The 7809-nt window shown below is 37.2% G+C and overlaps 1 pseudogene; it reads right to left on the bottom strand.

Moving 5' to 3' along the window:
• Positions 1 to 5004: 5004 nt before the first annotated feature.
• Positions 5005 to 6922, bottom strand: LOC128210767 (uncharacterized; annotated as a pseudogene).
• Positions 6923 to 7809: the final 887 nt, after the last annotated feature.

Here is a 7809-nt window from a genome sequence, read left to right as displayed (position 1 = left end):
TCACAAGCACGTGCTACCGATCATATAATGAGTCATTCTACTGGTTTGAAAAAAGAAGCCATTTTTACTTAAGATAGATAAAAGCAAAACATTCAACTTTCAATATGTTTTTATTTGTGGACCGACTCTTGAGATGTTTTGTCTGTAGAAAGTTCTTAACAAAAATATTTTAAATGAAAATATCCCTTTGAAATAGTATTGGTGTTTGATCCACTGATACATTAGATGCAATGTTCTTATTCATAATAGTTACTTATGGTATCCCGAGTAATTGATACACGAGTGCTCTAACGCGAGTGTTTATTTCAATAGTGATGTATAAAGTTCCTGTTTCGTAGCATGTTATTGGTGTATTGGTTTCCCCCACTGATACATATGATGCAATGTTCTTATTCATAATAGTTACGTATGGTATCCCGAGTATTTGATACACGAGTGCTCTAACGCGAGTGTTTATTTCAATAGTGATGTATTAAGTTACTGTTTCGTAGCATGTTGTCTAGGGCAGCGTTCAATAACTCGCGTGCGTAATAAGTTTATAGCATTTTAAGATATATGCACGATAGTTAAAGCATGGTTATTATTCATGGAAAAGCATAAACGTGCTCTTACTACCTTTCAAAGATATTAAAACAATGCTATGTTACCGTTAAATTTTGCAAATGCAAGTATAAAAATAACACTATCTCTTTTAATACTGTTTCCAGAATCTAATACGTTTTCTAAGATCATCCGTAATAAAATATAGTTGTAATGATATCCTTTTTGTACTAAGGGTAATATGTGAACGTCGTAGTTAGGAATTAAATAATCCTTAAATATCCTGTAAATGTAATTTAAGAAATAGCAATATCTCTTGAAGTACTGTTTTAAGAATCTAAATCAAACGTAGTTAAATTTTCAGTATTTATGGGATCCTTTTTTGTTTACGGCCTTAATGACCCTCATTATACAGACAGAACGACAATTTTAATCAGGAACGGTACAGGGATTACTTTCATTTGCAATGATATGTGCCAAATGAAAACTACACAATTCATAATTTTATATCGATTGGTTAACTTGTTTTTCCTGAGTAACTGTCACTTCATATTTGATTTTTTACACTTTACTCTGCATTTATCTGAAGTTGAATGATAATAACGGACAGTAGGGCTTTCTCTGCCGGAAGAAATAACGTCTTTATCTTCTGAGAATAGTTCCTCTGGTTGCATGGAAACAGGTAGTCTACAACCATCTTACAAATCCGAACATGACTCCTGTTCACAATAAGTACAAAGAAATGATAAAGTCTTATTACCTTTAACGCAACTATCTTCACACAATGTGAACTATTATTAAGGGAAACAACTACATGCACTACTATCTTGTTAAATATTATAAGAGTTACCATGGCACATATCAATCCAATATTACTACCATATTATCGCTAGCAAATTATTTCAATCCAATATTGTAAAAGAATGTAAATGCTGTCACTTCCTTTCTTTACTTAGCTTGAAAATGAGGATTTTCAGCACCCCCTTTACATTCTAATACCCCAAATCATTCAAAACCCCTTGATATTGGAATATTACAACACAGTGTTCAACACTTTCGAAACTAAGTTATTGTATTTCTGACTGATTAAACTATTTTTTTTGTCTTAAAAACGCCATTTCTTATGATATTATTTTTTTAGTCTTCGGGCGTGGTTGCTCAAACGAGATGCTCATTGCTGCTTTGGGTCTTGGTGTTCCTCGACCACGCCCAACGACGATCGGGTTGTTAAAAGAAGCGGACGTAATTCTTGGTGACACCGCCGCCCACCACGTCTGTGCTTCCGCTTCTCTTGATCAGATTTGTGATCAAAATTAACCTTTAAATCCCTTAACCAACGAAGTCCAAAACGACACAATGGAAATAAACCCCAGTGACGAACAGAAAACTACAATTTCTTGAAGAAAACTGATAACTCATCCCCGCCATAAAATCTTAGTATAACAGAACTATGATAAATTAAATCACTTCATTATAACAATACACCTAAAGCTTTTATTCTTCGAAACGTTAATAATTTCATTTGGCACCTTCATAGATAGTCATGTAATAGTTACCATGGCGCCAATTGGAAGAGTCTCATCACGCTTGGTGACGTGTCCGAATTGGTAAGGTTCTCCATCGCAATAAACAAACGTGTGTAATTATTTACTGTTTATATCATTCCTTTATTGGTCAATTAAAGTGTAAAATGATAACCAGTGTTAACCAATGCTAATTCAGTGTGTGTGTATACCACTTGATAAATAACATCATATATGCTATGTCGGAAGGCCACGTATTGCTTTAAAAAAGAGACTAAAATCAAAAATAACTTTTCGTTTACTACACCACTTATGACGCAATTTATCACGCGGTCGGGACCAATTTTGCCATTTAGGGGACGCTCTACCTTACAAGATGCACATGTCGGGGTGCACGGGATAATATTAAGTCACCAGTTTCCAACGCGTCAAAGTATGACCAAATTCGCGACATTTCGTACTTTTCAACGTACCCCAACCTACCCGGTACGGGGACGCAAATCTCGACGATATCTACGGAACCACAAATGATAGAAGGTCTGTACTGGTCTTGAAATTTAGCACTATCGATTTCCTACCTCACGCCACCATCGGCGCATCTCTGACGTCACTGCGTCATCGTTTCCATTCGCGAACAAGGCTATTTTATACTCTTAAACGCAGCGGAAAATGCCTAAACCTGGGGTGGGCGGTGTCGAAGATATCTCAGCATCCCTGCACTTTCCGCGGCTGGGATTAATTTTGTCATTTAGGGGACGCTCTACCCTACAAGATGCACATGTCGGGGGCCCGGGATAGTATTAATTTACCGGTTTCCAACGCGTCACAGTATAACCAAATTCCCGACATTTGGTACTTTTCAACGTACCCCAACTTACTCGGTACGGGGACGCAAATCTCGACGATACCTACGGAACCACAAATGATACGAGGACCGTACTGGTCTTGAAATTTAGCACTCTCGATTTCCTACCGTACGCCACCGTCGGCGCATCTCTGACGTAATTGCGTCACCGTTTCCATTCGCCAACAAGGCTATTTTATACTCTAAAACGCAGTGAAAAATGCCTAAAACTGGGGTGGGTGGTGTCGAAGATATCCCAGCATCCCTGCACTTGCCGCGGCTGTGATTAATTTTGCCATTTAGGGGACGCTCTACCCTACAAGATGCACATGTCGGGGTGCCCGGGATGATATTTGGTCACCAGGTTCCAACGCGTCAAAGTATGACAAAATTCGCGACAGTTCGTACTATTCAACATACCCCAACCTACTCGGTATCGGGACGCAAATCTTGACGATATCTACGGAACCACAAATGATAGGAGGTCCGTACTGGTCTTGAAATGTAGCACTCTCGATTTCCTACCTTACGCCACCGTCGGCGCATCTCTGACGTTATTGCGTCACCGTTTCCATTCACCAACAAGGCTATTTCATACTCTAAAATACAGCGAAAAATGCCTAAAACTGGGGTGGGCGTTGTCGAAGATATCTCAGCATCCCTGCACTTGCCGCGGCTGAGACAAATTCTGCCATTTAGGGGACGCTCTACCCTACAAGATACACCTGTCGAGGCGCCCGGGATGATATTAAGTCACCGGTTTCCAACGCGGTATACACACACTGTACTAGAGCATATAAATACATCAAATTGCACTGGACCTATGTCGTTATGCAATTGTTTAATTTCACAACGACTAGTGCAAAAACATATTGTTTTCATCTTAAAACGTACGTTAACCTGAATTGTCAGCTTTTTTTAGGATTTCATTTGTTAGGTATTTTGATTTATCCTTCCTGTGTATATCAAATGCAACTCAAAGAATAACAATTCAACACGTCTAGTTTACTACCAAATAATTATGTTACTGTGTAGAAAAGAACGGTTTCCTTAAAACTAAAATAATATCCTTTCTAGACGTGAGATTCCTCGTAAGCACTCACAACAAAATCAATCTTTTATTAAAATTAAACATCAACTGTTGGTGCAGTACTGTCAACGTCCATCCGCCTTAATGATCCTAGTTTGTAACGTTTATACCATTCATTTATTAGTTTCCATTAAAGCAACTGATCTAGGTAATAAACTGATAAGACTTGGTTCATTAAACTTTCTAGAAAAATAAGAACAAAGTTTTATGTATTGTATTTCAGAGTATTCCGTCTAATGTCGTGTCATTTACCAACAATGTAATTCAAGGACTCGAACAATAATTTGTCTAAGTGCTTTTCAGACGTCAATCTTTGACATCTTACTCATTACGTACATGAAAACGTACAGAAACAAGCACAGTAATCAAAAGTTTAATCATAAACCCCGTTTAATGGCACAGGGTCAATGCTACACAAATAGCACACAAACCAGAAACATGAAATAACAGCACAAAACTCCATGGAACATATGGGCCGCGTCGCGACAAAACCTGTCTTAATGACCAAAATATCGATTTTGAGTTTTCTACATTTTTATATACTTGTGTTTATAACAATAAAAAATATGTAATTTTATTTTTGACATCTTGTAAACTTTTTGAGATTTTCCACTTTAAGTGACACAGGGGTAAACGTCGATTTTTTGAAAACGCGTTACGTTATGACGTGTGAAATACCAACAACTGACGTTAAAACTTTGTGATAATAAAAGGAACACCTGTCTTCATGAGTAAATATATCCATAAGAATATTACTGACATAGACCGTTTTAATTGTTTTATTTTCAGTTTTTATTTCGTTGCTTCAGCAACATAAGAACAATTAAGAATAACATGAATCATATCATCAGAATGCAAAAAACTGCTTTTTAAAAACAAATCAACAACTTCATTTCCTTTCAATATCACTTTATTAGAGTTATTGTCTGAAATATATATGCATCTACAAAAGGTGTCGTGAATTTACATTAACAATAGAACAATCACCGGCGACAAGGCATACACAGCTATAACGTGTTTGGTACGGGGCATAAACTGTCCTGGTACGGAGGCCGAACGTATGGTCGGACGCATTTATATAATGATTCTTGTCGGGGATGGCTAAATCCTGCAGCTTGAACAGCATCCGGTCGGGCTTGGGTCTCGAACAGGAAGGCAGGATTCTTGAGAACGTTCAGCGTGTCCTCCTCTGCATCTCGCAACGTTCTTACTACAACGACACCAGGCTCAGTGGATGAAAATCGAAAGTACTGGTACTTCCTGAAATTTAATCATGCATGACACTTGATTAACAAGCGATTTTCATTAATAAATAAACGGAGATTGGCTACTTATTACATACTGTAACATTTGCAGTTATTATTTATATATGGGTTTTTAGTCAATCGTAAAACCATAATCATTATGTAGAAGATATGGGACTTTTATGAGTTATAATTGAACGTGACGTTACCTTATTCCATTGAGTGCGTTGAAATGATCGCCAAGGAAGCCTTTCCAGTTTCTCCAAGACCATGCTGGATAATGAACCGCTGTGTTAGAATATGAGGATTTGTTCACAACGTCCTCCGACTGATCCAGGCTTTCACAGTCCGTTTTCCTGTACAATCGCTTCACATTTCCAAACCCACTATCCACGAGGCATTTTGCATGTCCTGCCAGAGTTTGATAAACGGATTTATTAAGAGCATGTGTATTTTGCACGAAGTTGCAGAAACAAGAAGACGATGTTGTAAAAGCAGCAGGAGAATAAAATCTTAATATAAGCAAATGTGAATATACATCTATATATGCGTATTCAAGAAATCGTTATATGTTTATGTATAAAAATATGCATATATTTTTACTATAATGACTTAGAAAGACGAACCTGGTATTTGCATATTATACTCAATGGTACTGTGCTGTCCGGTCATGACTCTCCACATGAAGTAGCCCACTGGATACTTATTCTTATTCTGGCCTGTAATGCGAAAAAATACATGAATGTGTGTAATTAATTTCCTGTACAGAATATATCACAAATTAAAGCAGAAACACACGTAAACGCACACACACACAAAACTGCAAAGGTGCGACATTGTAAATGTTACGGACAATTACCAGTATAAATAGGAGGGACGGCGCAGAGTAAGAGGGTCTGCTTTCCGACAAAGAGGTGCAAAGTCCGATCACCAGTCGGGAAACATTCTTGTGACCACTCATATTGACACACAGTACTGGTGAGTTCAAGCAAGGAAATTGACTCGAGAGTTACTCTATAAGCTATCAGCTTTCGTCACATTTGAACTAAAATAAATTGGTATGCTAGTAATAAATTTTATATGCTTTGTGAAAGATTTGTTTTGTGTTTAAATTTACCTGGACAATTATTGGCGTGGATGGAGCAAGACGTTGATTGGCGGCCGTAGTTTTGAAGGGCCCAGTCTATCATTGAAATGACGGCATCTGGTCTGTGTGATTTCGAACCGTCTTTCCCCATGGTCTCGTTCTCGTCGATGAGGACATTCAGCTGGTGTGGATCGCCATCTGTTCGGAATCCAAATATACTGATCTTCCGAAGGGACAAGAAATATAGGGCCCCATTTGTCTGTAGTAATGCGGCAGGCTAACACTTTGGGCAAAGTCAAACGTGAAATGGTGGTACCGCTCACATTCAGCAGTGTGACGCGTCTCCGTACTGCGAGGTATACAGTCATTGTACAACTCCCGTTCCTGAAAAAAGTTATAATCGGCTCTTTCATTTACCTTGAATATAACTCACTTTTACCAGAAATTGACATTGTCGTATAATAATAGGTGAGAATAGCAGACATGTATTTGTTATTTAAGTAAGTATGTACATCATGATTTATGTACATAAATAAAACTATAACGGTGGGGGAGTCTAGTGGATAGTTGTGCACCTCTCACCTTAAAGGTCATGGGTTCGATCCACTACACGGGTACTTTCTTATTGCTTCTCGAGAACAGGAAATTGATGCGGCAGTTATTCATATTATCATCACAAAAAAACTTTTTTGGCATTCATTATATATTATATGAAAAAACTAGGAGTGTTATAAAGATTGTTAGGTACCGCCTTGGCACGGTCAGTAAATTTTCATTTTATGATTTATTTTGCTGTGTATCTTGAGACGTATACGTCTTGTTTTTTTCCTGAGTGCATGATGCATAGCTCCAGTTCTTCAAACTTTCAGGACACGTGGTGTTGATATTTTGCATCTAGAGGGGGTTAACCTTTCCTAAACAGAAACAGTTTTTTTACTTCTTTAGTTTAGATGGGGAATATAAGTTTTATTTACAGTTTCCAAAACAAAAGACAGGGTGATTCTTAACTCCAGTGCCCTTACGGTCATCCCATTTCCTCAACTTTTATTCTCAAATGGATGTAATGTTTTTCTCCATTGCTTTTTAGTATATTTCCCGTAAACAATATATTGATATTGAATTTAAATATTGATTGTAATGCTTAAATTCTAAATATATCAATTCGTTTTTTTTCAAATCAGGCTATTTACATTTATTTGAACATTACATGATATAAAAATTGTTTTGTTTTTAAGAATTATAAAAGCAGTTGGCACAAATGACGCAACATTGTGAGTACAGGGGCGATTCGCCTAAGTCTATAAGTAAAAATAAATTTGGTAAAACAGATGTCAACTTTTGAGTAGAATATTTAAAAAAACAAACTGAAATCATTTGTCTGATACTAGTTTGACAGCAAGGGCATTAGGCATTGCACTCTGAGTAGAAGAGTTTATTTTGAGAGAAATGCAGTGATTCATTTTTTCTGATATTTCTATCAT

The sequence above is a fragment of the Mya arenaria genome, chromosome 12 (genome assembly GCF_026914265.1).
Source record: "Mya arenaria isolate MELC-2E11 chromosome 12, ASM2691426v1".
Lineage (NCBI taxonomy): Eukaryota > Metazoa > Mollusca > Bivalvia > Myida > Myidae > Mya > Mya arenaria.
This window is presented reverse-complemented; position numbering and strand designations above follow the sequence as displayed.